Consider the following 23,447-nt stretch of genomic DNA (forward strand, 5'->3'; position numbering starts at 1 on the left):
TATCCTTTATTTCTCTTGCCTTACCTTATTCTAACATTTTTGGAAAACATTGTTGAAATAGGACATTTTATAGAGAACATTTGGAAAGAAAGGAAGGTGTCTACAATAGAGTCTTACTCACTTTAGAGAACAAAATGTTTGTACAAGTTCTCACTAAATAGCCCAGGTTGACCTTGAAATTGAAATATTTCTATTTTAGGCTCCATATGGCTGTAATTACATGTGTTTGCTTCCATGTTTGGCTCTTATCTTTTATTATTATACTGTAACATTTTTGGATACATTAAAGTTTTTCCCAGCCTATGATGATATTGTGTCCCACCAATATATTGTGCACCCTAATAAACTTATCTGGGGTCAGAGAACAGAACAGCCACTAGAGGCCAAAAATGGTGGCACACACACCTTTAATCCTAGTCTTCTGTAGGCAGAGATCCATTTGGATCTCTGTGAGTTCAAAGCCACACTGGAAACAACCAGGCATGGTGACACACGTCTTTATTCCTAGGAAGTGATGGCAGAAAGCACAAAGGTATATAAGGTGTGAAAACCAGGAACTAGAGTCTATTAAGCTTTCAGGCTTTTGAGCAGCAGTTCAGCTGAGATCCAATTGGATGAAGACTCAGAGGCTTTCAGTTTGAGGAAACAGGATCAGCTGAGAAGTTATCAAGGTGAGGTTAGCTGTGGCTTCTTTTGTTTCTCTGATCTTTCAGCGTTCACCTCAATACCTGACTTCGGGTTTGTTTTTATTAATAAAACCTTTTAAGATTCATGTTACACCAGCCTTTCAAAAGACTGTTCATCCATTTAATAGTCCTAAGTGACACTAAAATTTACCATAGTTTCATCTTTTACATATTTTGTTTTTGAATTATACCCAATGTTTGTACATACTTAATGAATGCAATACAGTGTTTTGATCTGTGTACACTAGGTGCTTTGCTTTGTATCTTCATTCATAGAACATATAAGTATAAGATGCTAAACACAGTATCACACACTAGTGTTGCTAATATAGAATAAAGAAAGCCCATAATTTAAGGAGAATGGAATACAGACTCTTAAACAAATCAGAACAAACTTTTACCTTGCTTATCCTTGAAAATGATTAAGACTTCAAGAAGAAGAGACCAAAATTATTCCAAATGCTCATGAACCTGGATTGTTCCAGTGGTCAAACTGAACTGTAGCCTTGTACAATAAATTAATCAATGCCTTTCTGATGTGAAAAGTGATACAGTGGTCATCATAAGCTTACAAGTAGACAGCATCAGATAGTAAGAACGACAATGAAACCTCTGTGATTTCAAAATTGCAAGATCCATAAGTGTAAGAAGAGCCTAGTAGGATTCAACAGCAGGAAGAGATGCAGGTCAGAGTTCAATAAAGTCCTCTCAAGGGTCTCCCAAGAAATGCCATTACGGCCTATGACTATGATAAAACAACAGGGAAATTTATCTATTAAGTTTACAATGTATATCTGGTTCTGCCTTAAATGTTCCCATCATACTTAATCTTTCCAAGTATCAATGGTCTTTTATTCCCTGCTAGGGATCCTGGAAAGTAGTTTAACCCAGTATTTTAAATTGCTTACTTTATCTTATTTGTCCAGATGTTCTAAATACTTCCAATGCATGGTGAAATCATTAGGATTTCTGGGTCATCCCTTGTTACCTCATCAAAATGATTAAGTTGCAAAGAATCAGGGTTGTCTTAGAATTCTGATAGATCCATTCTGTCAGATCCTTCACCAAAAATTCCTGGATTGTGATAACACTAGAAACAAACAAGTAACAGAAAAAGTACCCTGTCACTCCTCACAGGGAGATGAAGGTGTCTCCATCAGGCAAACAGACTCTCTAATTTGGCTCTTGAAATCTTAGTACAACTGACTCCTCTGAAATGAATGTCCTGACTGATGTCAGTGGAAAAAGAAACTCTGGAACTAGAAACATTTCTAGAGTGCCTGAGAAGCTCTCGTAAGCAGCTCAGCATGTGTATCTTTCTGGTATCTTTACTCTTGCTAGATTTCCCTGGCCCTTTACTGATGCCTAGCTTCTTAGTAGAGGAAGTAAATACATAGGCTCTAAACCGGTCTTCTCAACCAATGACCAGACTGATGAGTTTGATATAGTTTTTATATAAGCCCAAACATAAACCTCTAATATCTGCTCTGCCCATGTTCGCTTGACATGAACACAAAACCTTCATCAGTGTGCTTGACCCTGGGAGGGGAAGTCGATGTGAGGATTCCAATTTGCATTTCAGGAAGCCTGCAGTCTCTGAGAGGACAAAATGGGAGTTTCAAAAACTGATTTGTGCACTATGGAGTGAGACAGTCCTATCAGCAGTGCTGAAGAGAATATTAGTTTTTGGCAGTACATCAGAATTCTTCATGGCCTATCTATCAAGAATGAAGAAACAATGGTCCAAACCAGAAAACCTCAGAAGATCTGGGTTACAGCCCCATGAGGTGAATCTGATGCACACTGAAGACAGAAAGATACATTAATAACCGTGCTCTACTTAAACATCTTAATACAACTCTATGGCACATACATCATTAGATTTCTTTTTTGTCTTCTGTTTTAATCTCAATAAACATACAGAATAAGAGAGACCAACCATAAACCAAGGTCAGTGAAAGAAATAACTGCTTAAGAACACCTGCTTATCGAGAACATTCACACTCCTTTCTCTTTTTAGGCATCCCCTTTCCCTCAGCTGCACAGTTACTCCTCCTCCTCTGAGTTCTGGGTTGGTGATGACCTGGTCGGGGTGGTATTCTGGTAACAGAAGACCTTGGATACTAAAGCCCCCGAGTTTAAAATTAAATACATTATCTCATTAAATAAATTATCTCATTCCTAATACTTGCCTAGTTGGTAACCACTTTATCTTTTTCCTTCTATTCTCTCCTCTTCTTTCCAGGGTGTCCCATCTTACCTTCAAATAGTACAATCAAAATTTCTCAGTAACTAGAGATAGTTTGAGTGTACACCAGCTGTGGAAGAAAGCTGTCAACAACATCCTGTTTCATTACATGGCCACTCAATCACTGAGCCAATGATAGGCTTCTCCAAACTCAGCTCACTAGGTTCAGCCAACTTTAGTACCATTCTCTGTCCACAACTGCTGTTTCATCCTCTTAGAAATAATGAAGGGCAGGCTGAAGAGATGGCTCAGAAGATAAGAGCATTAGCTGCTCTTCCAGAGGTCCTGAGTTCAATCCCCAGCAACCACACAGTGGTTTACAACCATCAATAATTTGATCTGGTGTCTTCTTCTCCCATGTAGGCAGAACACTGTATACATAACGAATAAATAAATCTTTAAAAAATAATGAAGGATATGAAAAATGGGAAGTCATAGTCAATATTTTTTTTCTTATTCCAATTCCCAATTTTACCCCTATTTTCCAGTTACACATCTAGAGCAGAATCTGCAAGGCTGCAGCCAAGCAGAGCAGTCAAATTCTCTGGAGATTTTAGGTTACCACCCAATGCCTCTTCATGATTATTCCTATTTGGGGGTATTTAATCCACTGAATGTAAATAATTAATCTGCATGCTTTATGGGAACTAGGGGAATTTATCAAGAAACAAATGTGTAGATTAGTTTAGACAGAGAATTGTAATAGATATCACCTGTATACATCCATATATGGATGTACACATGAACATTTCCAGTAAACTTACAAAATCTTTTAGCTTAGCAAATAAGGATATGGAGCACAGAAAAGGATCCCATAAATGAAGAATATGGAAAAAGAAAACCAAAAATTTAGTACAGTAGATCCTTCAAGTAAAGGTAGCAGCTCAGATGCCAATTTCATGCAGACATGATAGTATAAAACTATTTCTCATTTAATAGTCGTCAGATTATTTTGAATGAGTAGTGTTCGACATCAGACATGGGCTATTACACCAGTGCCATTGCAATAATTGCTTTTAAAGCCATGAGAATTATAAGTTTACCATAATATGGTAAATAAGGTTTACTCCAGACACCGACAGAGGTGAAAGGCAAAGGGAAGCCAACACTGAAGAGGAGATGAATTTTTGAGATACAGAAGGTAACTGCTAATCAATTTATCCATTTAATGGTCAATTTAGACTGACATCTTCTTCGGTTGTGGCTGCTTCACTGCACTTAGTAGATGCATCATAGCTTATATTTCATCTTTGTTGCATTCTAGGATGACTCACAGCTGAACTCTCTGATACATTCTTTCCTCTCAAATCTCTCTGACTAGAATCTATTTTCTCCACAGAGTATAGCAAAGTGATCCTATTCAGTGCACTGATCTTTCTTTTATCTTTTAAATGGGACTCTATGAAATATATAATCATTGATTTTTGAAAGCAGATGCTTACAAGGAAAAGTGATTGAAACTAATAAGATTTTGAGAAGCCTGAATAAAATTAGCATAATCAATAATTGTAATGGTGAAACTCTATAGAGACATAATGGAGACTTATTTCAGTGAACAACCTTTGATTGACTGGCATATGGAGGTATGGCCACTCTGATACACTTGAAATCAGAATATAAATTTTTTTTCTGTAGGGTAACATAATTTGCAGTCAGTATAGATTGTCACCATTCAGACATTGAAATGTCATACAGTGAAATTTTGAGGCTAAAGGGTAACTTGAGTGAAATAACTCCAGTCTATCTAGATTTTGGCAGCCATCTGAAATTCTTCCTTTCTTTAATCTCTTTGGTGCTCTCCTTTGCATTGACTCTGGATTGGTTATTGCAGGTATTGGATGCCCAGTCTGTAACTTGTCCCTCACAGATAGTTAATCCTGACCTATGGCCTTTGCCGTGTTGTCTTGGGACCTAAGCTCTTTGCAGCTGTTCTATAACCAGGTCAATTAGTTTTGGCTTTCAAGTCTACTCTCCAGTATAACTACCAATTCTAGCTCACTCTGACAGTTTCTGCCAACATCCACCCACCCCCATTTTTATTGATTATTTGGGAATCTCACATCATGCTTCCTGATTGTGCTTGCCTCCCAGTCTTCTCAGATCCACCCCCCCCCATTCTTCCGTTTCCTCCTCCCCCCAGCAAAGTCCATTTTGAGTAGTCCTTATACTCACTGGAACATGGCCAAATTTCTAGTGGCCATTGCCCCAAGGGAGGATAAATCTTTCTCTGCCACCATTAGGGGAGGAGCCTAAGAGGCCATTAGGTGAGGAGATCCATACAGTGGCCAGAACAAGGCAGGGCTAGTTCTCTTGTGCTGACATTGCCAACATCACCACATGCAAGGCAGTGCCCTGGGTCTATGAGAAGCGGAACCAGCTCTCCCACCAGCCAACACACTCTTGGGAAGTGTCATCTTGGAAGTTAAAATATAAATAAACAACTTTCTGAATTATGCAAGCATACTTTAATATTTTTTTAAAGTTTATCTTACATTTTATTAACTTTTATTTTAGGAGCACAATGGAATGCTTGTCACAGGACATATACTGTAATGATTAAGTCAAGCTAAGTAACATATCCTCCACCTCTCAAAGGTGTTATTGGTAGGGAGAATATTTACCAGATAATCTTTTAGCAGTTTTGAAATGCATGTACACAAATATTGTTGATTACAATTACTGTACCACAGGGCAAACCTTTGTAACATTCTTCCTACCTTACTGAAATTTTGAATGCTGCGGCCAACATCATCTCTTGCATTCCACGATCCCATCCTTAGGTGATCGTTATATTCCACTCTATATCTAAAAGTCAGACTATTTTAAATTCTACATTATCTTCCTTTTTTTGTTTTATTATTATCCCTTAGAAACTTGTTTGTTTTCAAATGAGAGACAGAAAACGGGGCAGATCTATATGGGAACAGATATGGGAAGGAACTAGGAGGAGTGGAGGAAGGGAAAAACAGTAATAAGGATTATTATATGAGAAAAAAAAGTCCATTTTCAATATATGATCCTGAAATACAGCTGGTCCTTACAACCCATGTGTTGCACATTTAGGGATTCAACCAAGAACAGAGAAAAGCCATTCATAAAAAGCACTGTATATTTTCTGAACATACATAAATAATATATATATATGTATATATATATATATACACATTGGCACTATATTATATATTGTAGTTAGTCTAGGGATGACTTAATATAGATGGGAAGAGATGCATGTATAATGAAAACATTACATGACTTGATATAAAAAACATAAAATTCTACAGACTTTGGTATCCACAAGGGAATCCTGGGACAAATCTTCTATGAATGTCAAGGTAAATAGATTTATTTTCTATTATTTATAATTTAATGTTGCATAATATATTTCAGATTTATCCACACTGTAATGAGTATATGCATGTAGGAACTGAAATCAGAATTTTTAAGCACGAATATATTAATTATATGATTATTTACCACATTGATGATATAGAATCAACCTCAGTATTTATTAACAGAGAAGTGCATAAAGCAAATATATATATTTCAGCCTAAAGAGTAAGAAAATTCACATAGAATTTTCTGTTTTTATTTGATTATAATTCAGTCTTTCCTATGAATTATAAACCACAGATAGTGGCCTAATATGTGAAGGAGTGTCAGCAAAATCTAAAGTATAGATTCCATCACAGTTTTAAGCGGCAAATTTCACCTTGAGTCTAGCAAACCTAGATTTTTATAATGCCTCATTTTTTTTTTGTTTTGTTTTTTGTTTGTGTTTTCCAAGACAATGTTTCTCTGTGTAGCCTTGGCTGTCCTGGAACTTACTGTATAGACCAGCGTGTCCTCAAACTCACAGAGATTCACCTGCTTCTGCCTCATGAGTGCTCGGATTAAAGGTATATGCTGACACTGCCCAGCTATCATGTCTCAATTTTAAAACCAGGACTGATGGCCTTTGAGTATGTCTTGTACTGATGGAGGAGGGATTAATGTCACCCACATTCTGAGTGGCAGAATCAAGTTAATTATAAGAGCAGACACAGGACAGAGTCTTGAGATCACTACCAGTGCCAGGTGTGGGACACTACCCTAAGAACTATTGCTCAGAACGGCCCCAGAAAGCCCCAAACAACACAGCCTGTAGCTATTCCTCTTGGCTGCCCACTCGAACTACACGGTAGGAGCCTATTGTAAAACAATACATATTTTGGCTGTAGGACACAGAGATATCAAGATCAAAATGAACTGGAAGCTTCCTCTCTGCTAAATAGAAGGTACTCTATAGGCAGCTAGGAGAGAAAGTCATTAGGAGTGGTGGTAGTATGAAAGAAAATGGACCCCCAAAGAGAGTGGCACTATAAGGAGATGTAGCTTTGTTGGAGCAGGTGTGGTCTTGTTGGAGGAAATGTGTCACTATGAAAGCAGGCTTTGGGGTCTCATATATGCTCAAGTTACCCCAGTGTCTCAGACTATGTCTGGTGCCTACCTATCAAGATGTAGGACTCTCAGCTCCAACACCATGTCTACCTGCACACCACCATGTCACACGATAATAATAGTGGACTAAACCTCTGAAAGTGTAAGCCATCCCAATTAAATGTTTTTTAATAACAGTTTTTGTAAGAGTCATGGTGTTTCTTCACAGCAATTGATACCCTAAGACAGTAGTCTTTCCCTGTGGTAGACCTGAAGGCTATAATACTGACATAACTGGCAAGATCGACCTACTGGTACAATACTGGAGTAACCATCCCTGTATGATTAGATTGGAGGCTTGTCCCACAGGAGGGAATGTGTATCTGATACTAGAAAGCCCCATGGCTACTGGGGAGATGATATACCCAAGGAGGACACTTACTACTAGTGTTAGCTAAATAGTAAAAAATATATGATGTAGAACTTTCTAAATATTGATTTTCGTGACTATCGATAGATGCTACTCTCATCCTTGATCAGAGAACTGGCTTGTTTTTCCAGCAAATAACAATGAAGACAGAGACCCGTGGTTGCTCAAGATGCAGGGAATAAGTAAATAAATGATGACTATCTATGGCTATACTACCTTAAATGCACTCTGTGTCACTTGAGAATAAGTGACTAAATAAGACATCTATATCACCCTCTCCAAAGCTCAGGGAACATCATAGAAGGGACAAATAGAATGTTGGAGCCTGACAATGTAGAACAGGACTGTAAGACACTGTATGGTTATGAGGGGGTCACTGAAATTATGAACTCACAGCTAGGATGGTTTCTGGAATTCACAAGATAGAGCCTTTCAACATTCAGTCTTGGATGTTTCATCCGTCAGATGAAAACATTCTCTTCAACCTCAAAGGAGCCATCATTCATTACTGGGGATGTGAGATTTTTCTTAGCTGATATTGTATCACCCAAGAAATACAGAAGTGGACCAAGACAGAAAAAATGAGAATTATTTCTATAAGCTAATTCTATGTGAAGAAAGATACTATTGTAGCTAGGAAACTATTGGTGCTGATAAATGCTGGGGAAAGGGGAAGTCTTCTTATCTTTCCCCAGCTACGCAGCTACTGGTGAGTCCACCATACTCTTAACAAATTGCCTCACATCCTTCCTTATAGACAGAGTCTTGGTTATATTTGTGAGTCAGAACACACACACACACACACACACACACACACACACACGCACGCACGCACGCACGCACGCGCACGCGCACACACACACACGACATGACAATTGGAAGGAGACTTGTAAGGAGGAGTGAGACTTGATGGGGAAAGGAGGGGAATAAGAGAGTATGAGGAAGGTGAATATTCTCTGAATGCACCTTCTATATTTATGAAATTGTCAAAAAGACTAACTTTATTTAACTTTTAAAAAAAGAAAAAAAATCCAATGAAAATTCAATATGAATTTGAATGCCTGGAATGATACACAGGGTATTAAGTCTGGAAGAAGGTGGGTTTCAACACGGTGAAGTTTCACAACTATCCAGACAGTGGAATTATGGTAGGACTCTGGTCACCAGAATGAATGCTGCTTCACTAGACCAATGTCCGCTTGAACTTTTCTATGCCAATTACAAGGCCCTAAAGTCTCCCACTGAGATGGTGAAAACTCTCATACTGGGCTTGTCTGGTCTGCAAAACAAGCATGCTGGGGAAAAAGCCAAAAGCTTTCAACATGAAATATTCTTACAAGCCTGGTCTGTCAGACCCTTGACCAGAAGAAGCTGGCTAGGGGCCATTTGCAACCTCAAAGGGGAGGAATGCATTCTTGTCTCTGAGGAATACAAAGGCAATCCAGTAATGAATGTAGCTTGCACGGTCCCCAGCAATCCTAAGACCTTTTGGGCAACAGTTTAAGATGCCACTAGATCTACGAAATGCTCTTTTAAAATCCAGAATTATGACATTTCCTGAAGGCCTGAAGGACTTTTGGAACTGTCTCTTTACTTCTTTTCACAGCCTGTAGTCTGTCTGCTTTTCTAGGATCCCCGAGTCCCCAAAAGCCATTCTAGGTTTTCAAATGTGAACAACTGAACACAATGGATGCCCACCCCTTCTCAAATTGGAGAGCAACAACAGAGAAATGTTTAAAACAATTTCGGAAAATGACCATGAATTAGTTTTTATTGTCACTTTGCACTGGGCAAAACATGACCAACAATGGGCTATCCAGTCAAGAGAAGATAGAAGCTACGGACCAGAGCCAAAGTTGTAACCTGTAATTAGTGGTTCAGGTCATGTGGATGCTGGGAGGACTGTGAGGAAAGGGTACTGAACTAGAAGCTTCAGTCTCTGTGTTTAAAGTACAAAGGATGGAAGATTCTACTAGACACAGTTTATTCATTCAGGGACTATGGTCCCCAAAGAATCAGCATCTAATGTTCCAGGCTAAAAACAAATGTACTAATTATAGACATCTCAAATTTGAATTTCTATAAGCAGGACCCTAACTTCAGCTCTTCTTTCAAACAAGATCTCTGATAACCTAAACAGAGAGGTTGATACCTGACTCTGATGTGGAGCTATGCCTGGTTATTCTCAGCCATCTTCAGCAGACTGAACTCTGTCAGGCAAGCTGCACCAAGAACAGTGAGACCCTGTTGCTTTGTATAGTAGGGTAGTACAACAAGATGGATCCTGGTTTATAAGGAAAAATGCAAAGGCCAAATAAATATGTGGAGCACAGAATTTTAACTAGGTCAAGAGATATAAATAACACAATTAAGAAATATCCACAGCAACTATCACATGAAAACATTCTCCTCAAAGCCAAAGGCTCCATCTTTCAGTGTTTGGGAAGTGGGATTTTTCTTTTCTTTTCTTTTTTTTTCAAGACAGGGTTTCTCTGTGTAGCTTTGTGCCTTTCCTGGAACTTGCTTTGTAGACAAGGCTGGTCTCGAACTCACAGAGATCCACCTGCCTCTGCCTCTTGAGTGCTGGGATTAAAGGCATGCACCACCACCACGCAGAAAGGAGGTGGGATTTTTCTAAGCTGTTAGCATACCACCAAGGAGATACAGAACAGAAGAGTAGAATAAGGCAAAGAAAATGATATCTGTTTCTACAAATTAATCACATGTGAGGAAAGACAGCATCTTTGTGGATAGCCAGGAGAGGTGGGTAGGGATTGTAGATAGTCTCAAATTGGTCAACATTGATATTGGCTTGTGGAAATAAAAGGCCAGACTCCCCCCAAAATAACAATAATTAAAGAAATACCTCAGCCATGAATTTCTGAGAGAGTAATGGGGTGAGGAAAAAGGTAATACTGTAAAAAATGGGGTAAACAAAGGAGGAAAGGGATGTAATTGTGTTATAATTTCAAAAATTAAAAATGTTTTTAAAAGAAGGTCTCTTTTGCACTGATGTTTCTACCATAATCTTTGAAATAAAAGTATAATTAGTGACTAGAAACTTGTGCGTGAATCTCTGAGTACTGCTCTGCCATGCAGAGCTTATTCCAGTGAGGTCTAGCGTTGGGAACATAAGCATAATTCTTATCCAAGGAAATGTTGGGCAAAGGATTAAGTCTACATTTCTAGTCTTATGAGACATGACTTTGCCTCATTTTGGCAAATTCAATCACACAGCCTGTATCGGTTACCTTGCCCATATCTTTACCACATAAGAACTAGAAGACAGAATGTCTAGATGCCAAGTGTTTAGTTATGACTGGCACATATTTTTAAAGGATGGACTATTGTAGGTTATTATAAACTTGTCCAAAGGCTCCCCTTTCCCACAGTACTACACTTTAAATGAGACACACAAGCCAAAGTAGAGAAAAACACAGTTAAACTCCTTGTGTAGCCAACATTTACACAAACGATTGCTTCCCTAAAACAATCCATATGGTCTTTATTAGTCCTTAACAGGAATTTGTGATGTATTGTTTACAAATCAGGAGAAAAAACTGCCATCAAGTTAAATATTAGTAATTAACTTTTTTATGCAAAATGAAAATAAAGTTTTATAATTCTAAATGCCAAAAATATTACGATTGAGATTCTAGTTCGATTATGAGACAGCCCAATAACTCAGGAAACCATTATGTATGGTATGAAAGTAGGATGTCAGCTGTAAAGTGAACGGAGGAAGCATAAAGGAAGAGGAAGAGGGCCAGTACTACTCCTGGGCCTTGGCTGTGTTACTTACAAAAGTAGCAGATGACTATAGCTCCTTAGGGCTAGCCATGGCAGGCAAGGAGCCATGGCAGGCAAGGAGCCAGGACAGCAGGTCCCTTCTACTGTGCCCTAATTTCTCCCCATTTGCCACCAAAATATTGCCATACTTCTATTTCAGATTTTCCTATCCAATATCCACATGGCACGTTGACAGGGTCCATCAGCTGAGACTTCTGCATGGATTCAGCATTGGTACTGATCTGACAATGTCCTAAGTCTTGGAGATAACATGACCAGAACAGCATTACCAACTCTAAAAAGAAAACAGATGCTAGAAAGAATGTGTTTGGGAGACTGAATAATAGAACAAACAAAACATAAACCACGTTGAACTAAATATGCCAAACTCAAGCTGTTCAAAATAAAGACATCATTTCCAATAACATTCTCCCTCTGCTTCAATACTGATGTTGTCACATCAAAAGTTCTACTCTTGAAGGCACAAAATTAGCCAAAACACCGAGACTGAATTCCTTACCAGTATAGTTACAACTCACATAACCTCCGGCCCCATCTATTCTAACCATCACCATCTAGGGGTTCTAGACATTTTACAGAAACAGAGCATCTCTTGGCTTCAGCTTACCTGGTTAGGTGAGATAACTAACCACATATGCAGAGTTCAGTTGTTAGTTCAGGTCCTGATTTTAATGTTCTTTCTGGTTCTCAAACAGTATTTCCCAAAGATGGATCAGAGGGTGGGGTGAGTGGAGTGGGAAGGAAAAGCTGGACCCAGCATGAGCTATCCTCATCGTGAGATTGTCACTACAAGAAAAAAAAAATGCACTTACTTGCTGCCAAATGATAGTCTTCACTGAAAGCCCAGCAAGAGCCCCAGAAGCAAGGCTCCTGAGAGCGCTTTGCTCTCTTGGGCTTCTCTTTCCTCTCAGTTCTCTGCTCAGGAGGCTGTTATGCTGTGCTTGCTCTCCCCAGCTGCTGCCAGCTAGATACTCAGCCACCTGCGTGGTTCCCCAGCCACAGCCCCAGAGACCACCTGCAGACTGATGCCCAGCAAGCCTAGTAGCTGTTTTTGTGTCCTTTGCCTCCCGCCCTCCCTCCCTTCTCTTGGCCACTCCCCCACCCTCATCGCCAGGCTGGCCTGCGACTCTAGAAGCCAGATAAGCGTGGGCGGGCGATATTGACAGAGACCCAGCTGCAGAGGCAATAACAGCTTCAGCAGTGGCTTTTCATCCTCCTGCTGCCTGGGAAGGAGCCAGTCAGACAAGTGGGATTGAGATTTAGTGAAGAGAGAAAGATAAAAAGAAGAGGGCAAAGACTTGAAGGAGTGAAGGGTTGAAAACCTGGAAGAAGAGCAAGAGCCGGGTGTGGCTAACTTGTGCTTCTGTGCCACTGGAGTGTGTGAAAAGGGGGAGGAGAGAGAAGAGGAGGAGGAGGAGGAGAGCAAACTCAAGACCCTGATCTTAGGGAAGCTTTCCCTTCCCTGCTCTGATTGCCCCAAAGAGCATATGGACTAAGTGTCAACCTGTGACAGATGGCCAGCCTTCAGCATGGAAACCTGCACATTGCTGTGGCTGCTGTTCTGTGCAGGTGGGCAGCTGCTTAAGAAAGTCTTGATTGGAAGACTATAAGTGCATTGTGTATTTGTGTCCCACTCTAGTTAGTGGAATATGAGGTACAGAGGAAACTTTTATCTGTGTTTTTAAAATCTGGCATGCTCTACATCTTGGTTTGAGGGATGTAGGGATCATGTACTAGATTTCTGTACTAGATGGACATGGGAAGATTTTAACACAACACAGACCATTCATTGCATAATCCTACTTTGCCCAGATTTATTGCAGTATTTTATTAAAAACTTCATCAGCATACCTTTATGAATAAGGACATTTACAGAATTTAACCCAGTACTATTGTCATACCTAAAAATAATAATTTTGTAATGCCAAACGTCCATTTGATTTTATTACTCCAAATTGGTACATGGATTTCCAGCTTCTCTTGCTCAACCTTTGTAGTGTCAATGCAAACACATTTCTTAGTGTAGACAACTCTCCCCTGGAGCTATCTTCCATGCTCACCTAAATGATCCTAAGTGTCTTTTACTATATTTAAACATAAGGCAAATTTAAGAACAATGATGGAAAAATTCTCAATTGTAGGCAAATGCCATAATGAGAATTATTACTATAGAAGCACGTATTTGTGTGTGTGTGTGTGTGTGTGTGTGTGTGTGTGTGTGTGTGTGTGTTGTGTAGAAGGAGTTTGAATGGAGTCATCCTATAATGGAGGAAAATTGCCTTCCCCACGTAGCATAGGCTTTTATAATGCACAGTGCCAGCTAGGGCCTACCAATACTTAAATTGTCCATCAGGTTCTGTAGACACCATTACCAACATTATAGACTATTACTATTTTTCTTGATTGCCCTCCAGAAATTGACTGTAGACCCTATTGCTGAAGACACCACATATTTGAGTAGTAGGACATAGGGAAATAAATCTGATATTGACCTGGAAGTTTTGTCTCTACTAGTTAGCTTTAATAGTGCTGGAGGGTCCTATGTAATCCCTCAATGCTACAATAATAACTGTTCTGGCAAGATATATCCACTTTTGCACAGTGGCACAAATATTGCTAGAGTATCCAAACACTTTCTGATTGAACTTAAAGGCCACTCCACAAGACAGAACTTACACCTGGCATTTTTAACTGGCCCCCAAACCAGTGTCCAGCTACATTACAGAACCCTAGGAGAGAACCTTTATTATGCCAAATGGACATAGTAATAAACTGCACCCCATGTTCTTATCTTTATAGACATAGATTAGTGCATTTCTCAATCCTCATCAAAGAAACTTCATTTTGCAGTAGACAGATAAACAGTGACTTACAGTTGATCAACACACAGAGTAAGAAGATGTGGAGTGCTTAGTGTTAAAAGGAGTATTACGCCCCCTCCTATCAAGGCTCAGAAATCGTTATGGAAGGGGGGGCAGAAATAAAAGAACCAGAGGTAGTGGACATCTGCAGTGAAGTACTACTTGCCAATATATGACAGGACAGTGGCACACATGAAGGCACAGCCCTGCAACTTGCATGCACAAGACTTTCGTAAGATCAAGGCAACCAAAATCCAAGCACAATTCAGGGAGGTTCTCAAGAAACCTACCTCTATCTGAGGAGTGATGGGTGATTGATGGTAATTTGGAGAAAGACCCCTGAAAGATTGTCTTGTGCCTATACACATATAAGGAAGCATGGAATGGACGCGCGCGCACACGCGCGCGCGCAAGAGAGAGAGAGACAGAGAGAGACAGAGAGAGAGAGAGAGAGAGAGAGAGAGAGAGAGAGAGAGAGAGAGAGAGAGAGAATGAAATGTGAAGGGAAAGCAGTTGGAGGGGAGAAACTGAGGAATTGCATGGGAGGCAGTGAGGGGTGAACTTGGTCAAAACAAAATTTGTACGAAATTCTCAAACAATATTAACCCCTCAATATCTCAAAGCTTAAGCAAGTTATTTGATAGGAGTATAAACAAGGACAATTTTACATATTGTGTGAAAAACAGGCAGCTGCAAACTTGCAATCTGAAAAGTCAAATAAATAATAAAAGCACTTTGTACTAGATTTACATTGTAAGATAAAAACTTTTACTTATTCTGAAACAAATATCCTGCTAACGGTGTTAGATAATGGCATTATCTGAAATATTCTTGCACTCAAAATATTCTTAGGAGTACACCAAACCATATTTCCATTTTTCTCAGCAGAAAGAAATATGGAAAGTGGACACTGATACATTTCTTGTTTGGGACTTTGTCTTGTCTTGCTATAATAGAATAAGATGAGCCATTTTATTATATTTTCTAAGTTATTTTGTCTTCAGCATATATTAAAAATAGAGAAGCCATGGACCTATGTGCTCTGCCTTATCTTAAAAAATAACACACTATTTTAAACAACTCCCTAACATGGGAGCAGTACTTTTCTTATATCCTCTGTAAACAAAAGATGTTTGTTATAATATAAACAGGTCAGTATCAGAAATGCAGATGGATCCGGACTTCTTTTTTATCTATATTTCCATCCCAGAATTTACTTGGCTAGCCCTGTGTAAAAATAAACACAACAAATATCAAGCAATTCTACCAAACACAGGTATATTTTTCTTTCAAAGCTACACCACCTTGGGCTTCACCAATCTTGTCTTCTGATAGCTTCATCTGAATTTATGAATGTCTTTACATATTAAGAATTTATTTTGCATGTCTTAAAAATCATAAGGAATTATATTATTGCCAGTTTCCCTAAAATTACATATAACACAGGTAAATGTGTAGACATATACAGTGTAAATGGAAAATTCCCATCTCTGCTGACAGTAATTCCCTGAAGAGGCAGAGATTATCTAATAAGAATACCAAAACCAGGCATGAGAAGCACACTTTTGAGCTGTTGTTCATGGCTGTCCAAGAAACTCCCCAAACATTATGGGCTATTGTTGTTGCCACTGGTTATCTCCAAGAAGTGGAAGGCAAGTCCCTAATGCTGAAGACATCATGTACTTCAGAAACAAGACCTGGGAGCTTCATGCCAGATCTGACATGAAAGCTTTCTCCCTGAGGACTAGCTTTCACAGTACCAGAAGGTACCATGCAGGCTTCCAACTGAGGCAAGCAACCAATAGTCCTACACAGGTGTGATGTCTGTGAACTAGAATAATGTCCAGCATCGCATGATAAACCAAAGAGTGCAATAGTGTCATGCATACCCTAATGCACAGCTCTTTAATTGGACTTCAGACACATTCAACAAGAAGGAAATTATGCCTGGTACTGGAAACATAGCCAACTACATAGGGCTCCTGTGGTCATGTATCTTGGAGGAGGATCTACAAATACCACCTCACTAAATGAACATAGTTCCTCACTACATTATAACTGTGTATACGTATATCCATAGGTATATATCTTAATCTGTTATCAAAGAAATAGCTCCTTTCAACAGACAGAAACCATCATATACAGTAATAACTCATCAACCTGAATAGAACAGCGACTTTGTGGTGCCTAACTTAACTGACAAACCCACAGCACAACCCCTGAACGGAAATCTCGGGAATCATAACAGAAGATGGTGTAGAAAGATTGTAAGAATAGGAATAGGAGCCAGAATAGGAAGTTTGTTTTGAGATTTTTATCTCCTAGACATGCCAGAGAAGCTACAGCCAAGAAATTTCCACAGCATGATTGCCTAAACAAGACAGCAATCCTGTCCATATCAATAGACATACTAACAAGGAAGAGGGCAATCTCATGGGACTCTAACCTTAGACAAAGAACTACAGGCAACTAAGGAAAGTTCAGAGTGGGAGAAACAGTCTTGTCCAAGGAATAGTTCCCAGTTTGTTAATCTGATACCAAATGGTCAACCTTGAAATCACATATAAATAAGTAATATTATATGAACTGAGCAGGATGTATTTATATACTTAGGAATATATCCATACATACATATATATCCACAATTAAAAATAGAGACCATGAATTTGAGAGAGAAAGAGAGAGAGAGACAGTGAGACAGAGAGAGAGAGAGAGAGAGAGAGAGAGAGAGAGAGAGGGGATTGGGGGATGTATATGGGAAGGGTTGGAGGGAGGAAAGGGGGAAGAAGATGTAATTATATTTTAATTAAAAATATTTTTAAAAAGAATTTATTGGGTGGCAGTGGTGGCACACGACTTTAATCCCAGCACTCGGGAGGCAGAGACAGGTGGGTCTCTGTGAGTTAGAGGCCAGCCTGGGCTACAGAGTGAGTTCCAGGAAAAGCTACACAGAGAAACCCTGTCTCAAAAAACCAAAAAACAAAAATTATTTTGTGATTGTCTCTTCTCCATCTAAATTCTTGCTGCCACTCTTAACAACCTTTATATCACATGCAGGGAAGATCCAATGAAAGAACTCTGATTTCTGACCCTAATAGAGGTCTCTTTTCTCCATCCCACATCAGCTAGTGAGTCTCAAAACCATTCTTTTGCTGCTCCCTTTGGTTGCTTCTCAAAGACTGAAGACACCATGCATTTTGGACAGAGGACTTTGAGGATTTGAGCTGGATCTCACCTGAGAGCGTCCTCTCTGAGGACTAACTTTCATAGTATTAGATGATCCTATGCAAGCTGCCAAGGGAGGAAGTGACCTATTGTCTTACTGAGCTGTGATTCCTATGAGTCACAGTGCTGTCACTCATATCTTGGTGGTAACTAACAGTTGTCTAATTGGACCTAAGACCCTGTCACCAGGAGAGAAACTGTAACTGGTACTGGAATCCTAGCCAACTACTCAGTGCTAGTAAGGTCATTATCATAAAGAAGAACCTATTCCACACTTTACTAAGCCAGCATAATTCCTAACTGGACTATACACATTTATCCTTACACCTGTAGATACACATATCTTTTAATTCTAATCAAAGGAGCTTCTCTTTGCAGCAGACAGAATCCATTACAGAAAGTCACAACTCAATAACTGCAGAGAACAACTGTATGTGGGGTTCCAGTTCCTTAAGGCTCAGGGAATAACCTAGAATGGGACTGGGAGAAGACTGCAAGAACCAGAGGGCCAAAAGTTCTTCTATGAGGTCAGATCTCCTAGGAGCAACAGGGAAGCTACCTCTGTGATACCTCAACCATATGTCTGCCTAAACAGGTCCTGAGCACCAGCAACACCAACAGATAGTCTGTTGTGGGGAAGGAAATCTTACTGGGGCCTAACCCTTTGACAAAGAACTACCCACAACTAGAAACTTCTGAAAGCAGGAAACATGGTCTGCCATGTGAGTGAACCTCCTAATTGGTTATCCAATATGAAGTAGTCAGCTCTGTATGTAATCATATACATACTAGTAAAGACATGTGGTCTTAGCAAGTTGATAAACATGTAACAATAATAGAGGGAAAAAAGGGCATGAATCTGAGAGAAAGTAAAGTGGGCAGCATATATGGAAGGGGCTGGGGAGAGGAAAGGGACTGGGGAAATTATGTAATCATATTGTTATTAAAAATCAAAAGTATGTAATTACTTTAAAAAATGATGAAAAACGTTGACTGAGATATAGAAAGTGGAACAGCTCAATATAACTGATAGATATGTAAATTAGTGCAGCTATTGTGGAAAGGCGTATGGAAGTTCTCATAAAATTAAAAATAGTGTTACAATAGGATCAAACATCATCATTTCTGGGTAAAAATCCAAAGGAATTGAAGTTGATACATCAAAAAGACAGCTGTACTCTCATGTATGATTAATCATTACTCACAGGTTGCTTTCATTTCTTAGGGGCAGAGGTCCAACTATTCACTAACAGATAAAGAAAATATGGAGTATGCACACACTCTAAAACTACAGGACTATAAGAGAAGGAGATTCTATGATTTGCAGAGCATGAAAGATTGCTTGTAATGCTACAGGAACTAAGACATACTCAGAGATATAACTGCTCTAGTGATCTCATATATATGTGGAATCATCAAAATGGACCTTAGAAATGTGATTTGCAGAGGCTGGAGTGGGAGAGGAGGGAAAATGAAGGTCCCAACCAAAATGTACAGGTATTTCAATTATGCTGAAGCAATGAGCTTTGAAGACACCCTGTGCTACATGCTACCCAAACAAATGAAATATTATTGTGTATTTTGAAATTGGCTAGAGCATATTTTTAAAGTCCTCACCGCACACACACAATGTTATGTTGTTGAAGTGATAGCTATGTTAATTAGTTTGACTATTTTCACAGTGCATTCAGATGTCAAAACACTGCAGTGTAACCTCACAAATGTACCAAATTATTGTCAATTAACAATACAAGAAAGAAACTGTTTTCTCAACATGAACTGCCTGGTCAGCATCCTTTCTTTATCCTTGTTGTGGGATGATAAGGAATACATACTGCTTTTGGATTGATGTCAAAACCAGGACAATGGCTTTTAAGGATGAATAAATTATAAATCATACTGTTGAAGCATGTCTTCCCGAGTATTGGCATTTTGTCTCTTTTTATTTTGAAATGTGGGGTGTGGAATCCAGGTCCTCACTCATTCTAGCCAATTGCCATACCACTGAGCTACATTGCCTACCCCAGAATTTATAATCCATCAGCATTCACATGATTTTTCTTGCAAATGCTAATTGATTTTCAAGGTAAAATTTGAAATATCGCCAGGAAAGACTTCAATGGTTGAAGACTTTACACACAAAGCCAGTGTTGGCTTCTTATCATGCTTTTTATATGCATAGAATTCTATAAACAATCCTATTAATAAGCTTGAGTTCCTTGGCATTGCTTCAAGAAAATCTTATCACAATCTTCAGCCATGTCCTATATTCCATAGTTGTTGGAATGTGGACCTGACTGGTGAATAAAACTGTAAAAGTTGTTTGGCAGCCAGAGAGAAGAAATTAAACAACCTTGTCCCAGATTCTCAGATATGAAAGGACAGCCTGCTGGTAATTCCAGCCACTTGAATATCCTTATAATAGTTAGGCAGAAACTGTAACATTAACCATAAGTTGAAAAAGAATTTAAACTGATTCCAATTTTACAGAACCTCTGGGATATATAAAATATATATATATATATATATATATATATATATATATATATATATATATAAACTCATGTTATATCAGAGTTTCCAAAAGTCTTCTAAATGTAGACATAATCACTAAAGGAAATTAGAAGAAATATAAATTAGATATTTAAGTTTAGGAAATATGTTAAACACTTGAATGGGAAATTTCTGTTCATCTAGGATTTTGAGCTGTTTCAACCTTCCTTGATTATATAATATTGCCTTAATCCTAAGAATCAGACTGTAAAAACCATCAGCCTGTCTGAAGTTCATGTTCAAAATGTCCCTAACCACAATGCATTCCAGTTTCAATTACATGTTCAACAATCAGCTTCAAGTACTTCCCAGACAGGCTTAGAACACACCCACAGGACTCCAAGTGATGAAAATAAAATTCAAAACATAATTGATATGTTGCATCTTGTAACTTACTGGAAGCTCTATTTTCATTGCCTGTGTATATGTTGATTAGTTAACATATTCATGCTATGTACACAAGTCATATTACACTACTACAATTTCATGACATAATAGTAACTTAAAAGCAGCAGAGTTTGGGTCTCTCAAAGAGTTAGGGTTTGAAAAGGGCTACAACATTCCAAAGAATTTGGCTTACTCAAATCTGTTGTTTCTCCTTTGGTATCTATCCCTGTTTCTAGTATATGTAATGTACTTACAAATAAAACATCCCAATGCATGATAAAACATTTCTCTTACACAACTTGGAATTATTAGGCATTGAGTTCAGATAGGTCAGTATAGCAGTCGGTTTTTATTAGCTTTGTGAAATCATTAGTTTTCCAAATTGTGTATGCATATATATATATATATATATATATATATATATATATATATATTTCAGTTTACTTTTTATTTACTTATTTATCCCTGCATGGGCATATGTGCATGCACATGGACACAGACACAGACACAGACACAGACACAGACACACACACACACACACACACACACACACACATCTATACACTATGGCAGAATAGGAGATGGCTGGTGGGAATGAGTTTTCTCCTTCCTGGATCTGAGTTCTGGTAACAGAATTCTTGTCATCAAGCTTGATGGCAAGTGTGTTTTCCCACTGAGCCACCTCACTAGACCTATTTCTTTTTCTTCACCACCATATTTTCGGTTACATAAAATATCAGCTGAAAACTATTGCTCTATTAAATTTTTCAAGGCAAAGATTACAAATCTCCTAACCATGTTTTCAGTGAAACTATGAAGTGTCTATAACAACAATGCCAGTTATATGTCGTGGAACACACCAGACTAATGACAAATGCTTCAGGAAATCAAAAGAACTCCAGGTCCATTATCTATAGAAAGTGATAGTGGTGAGAATCAAGTTAATTTTCTCTTTAGACAGCTATATGTCTCTCTTTGAAAGTAAATTGGTCATAGTGCAACTGGAGAAGCCAGGACACTACAACCAGAACATTTTTTTGATAATCTTTAGGCTACCAGAAGTTCAGTCTCAATCTGCCCTGTCAAATTCTCCTGCATTCAATTTAAAATATTAAGTACATGCTCTAGAAAATGTTCACCATAAAGTTTTTAAATCTGGGATAATAAATACAGTCAAAGATGAAGGCTTGACTGAAAACAGCATTTGGGAAATGTTATTGAAAATAAAAAGAATCTTCCCTTTGCTGCAATTTTCTCATTTATTTCTGAGAATTCGAGTTGTCATGTTTTGAATTTTACAAGGGCAATTCTAAAGTCTTTCTCACATGTACATGGCCTGTACCACAATCTAATCCCAGTGATGACTTTAAAAAGAAAGTTAAATTATCTAAATATATTATATGAAATTCTGAAAGAATTAATACAAATATAAGAAAATGAAAGGTTAAGTGATTACCAGATAAACAGAAAACAAAATCCTTCTAATCCACACAAATGGCTTCTCTAACCCTCACACTCATGCACAGTACACAGAACATATAATTTTTTGTTTGCTCATTACCAAATTATAGCCACTATTTATTTGAAGAATGCCTCAGGATGTCAGAGAAAAAAACCATGGAAACAAATGTACTGAAAGTTCTGAATCAGTGGAGGTAAAAACAGTCAATTTCATAGGATAATTTAAATGACAGATATCTCCATTATGGATCAGAAGTCTGAGTAGCTATATTTCTGAGTCGGCCTCAAGAGTCACGACATGTGATGACTGCATACTCTCTTGATATAAGACATAAAAAATGTCTTTTCCTTTTTACTAAAAATACATTCTTTTTTTCACATAATATATCTTGATTATGGATTCTCCTCCCTCTACTCCTCCCTGTCCCTGCCCACCTTCCCTCCCACTTTGATCCATCCCCTTTCTTTCTCTCATTAGAAAAGAACAGGTTTCTAAGAGATAATGATAAAACAACAAAATAAAATATAATCAGATAAAACAAAAGCGAACATGTTGGATTTAGACTAGACAATCAAACAGAAGGAAAAAAGCCCAAGAGAAGGCAAATGAATCAGAGAATCATTCATTCTCACACTCGGGAATCACATAGAAACACTAAACTGGAAGCCATGCACAAAGGAACGGTGCAGACCTGTGCAGGCCCTGTGCCTGCTGCCTCAGTGTCTGTGAGCTCATATGACCTTGATCATGTTGATTTAGAAGGCCTTGTTTTCCTGGTGTCCTCCATCCCTCCCGGCTCCTATACTCTCTCTATCTGCCTCCTCTTCTGCAGGATTTCCTTAGCCATAGGAGAAGTATTTGATGGAGACAACCTGTTTAGGGCTGAGTGTTCCAAAGTCTTTCTCTCTCTCTCTCTACCTAATGCCTGTCTGTGAGACTCTGCTTGTTCCTAATGCTGTCAAAGGTTCTTCTCTGGTGATGGCTGAACCAGGCACTGATCTATGAATATATCAGAATGTCATTAAGAGTCATTTTATCTTAATGTTTTGGTTTTTGTTTGTTTTTAGACTAGTATTGTTTGGTCTATATAGATAGTTCTCTGGGCTGTCTAGTTCCTGGTTCTTGGTCAACCAACCATTGTTGGGTATGGGTTTCATCTCAAAAGGCAGGCCTTTTGCTTATTCCCACAAGCTTAGTGTCACCATTGCCACAGCACATCTTGTAGGCAAGACATTACCATAGATTTAAGGGTTGTGGCTGACTTGGTCTACAGGTTTCTCTTTTGTTAATGTATAGAGTACCCTACTTTACCAAGCACACTAGAACATAGGAGTAAAGGCACTCTGTAGGCACCAGCTCACTTCTCCAT

The 23,447-nt window shown here is 38.6% G+C and overlaps 1 protein-coding gene across 4 annotated transcripts in view; it reads right to left on the reverse strand.

Annotated features, from left to right (window-relative positions):
* The window catches only part of Scn7a (sodium voltage-gated channel alpha subunit 7), an 83,853-nt gene extending 71,186 nt beyond the window's left edge, over positions 1–12,667 (reverse strand). Inside the window, exon 1 of one of the 4 annotated variants that reach the window (XM_076569588.1) lies at positions 12,403–12,667. The gene's annotated coding sequence lies outside the window, so the exon portion shown is untranslated. Of the gene's footprint in view, positions 1–11,718; positions 11,835–12,197; positions 12,336–12,402 lie in introns of those variants that run through there. The other 3 variants (XM_015995999.3, XM_042275398.2, XM_076569587.1) reach the window with 3 other exon arrangements.
* Between the last annotated feature and the right edge of the window lie 10,780 nt (positions 12,668–23,447).

This window comes from Peromyscus maniculatus, chromosome 4 (assembly GCF_049852395.1).
Source record: "Peromyscus maniculatus bairdii isolate BWxNUB_F1_BW_parent chromosome 4, HU_Pman_BW_mat_3.1, whole genome shotgun sequence".
NCBI lineage: Eukaryota > Metazoa > Chordata > Mammalia > Rodentia > Cricetidae > Peromyscus > Peromyscus maniculatus.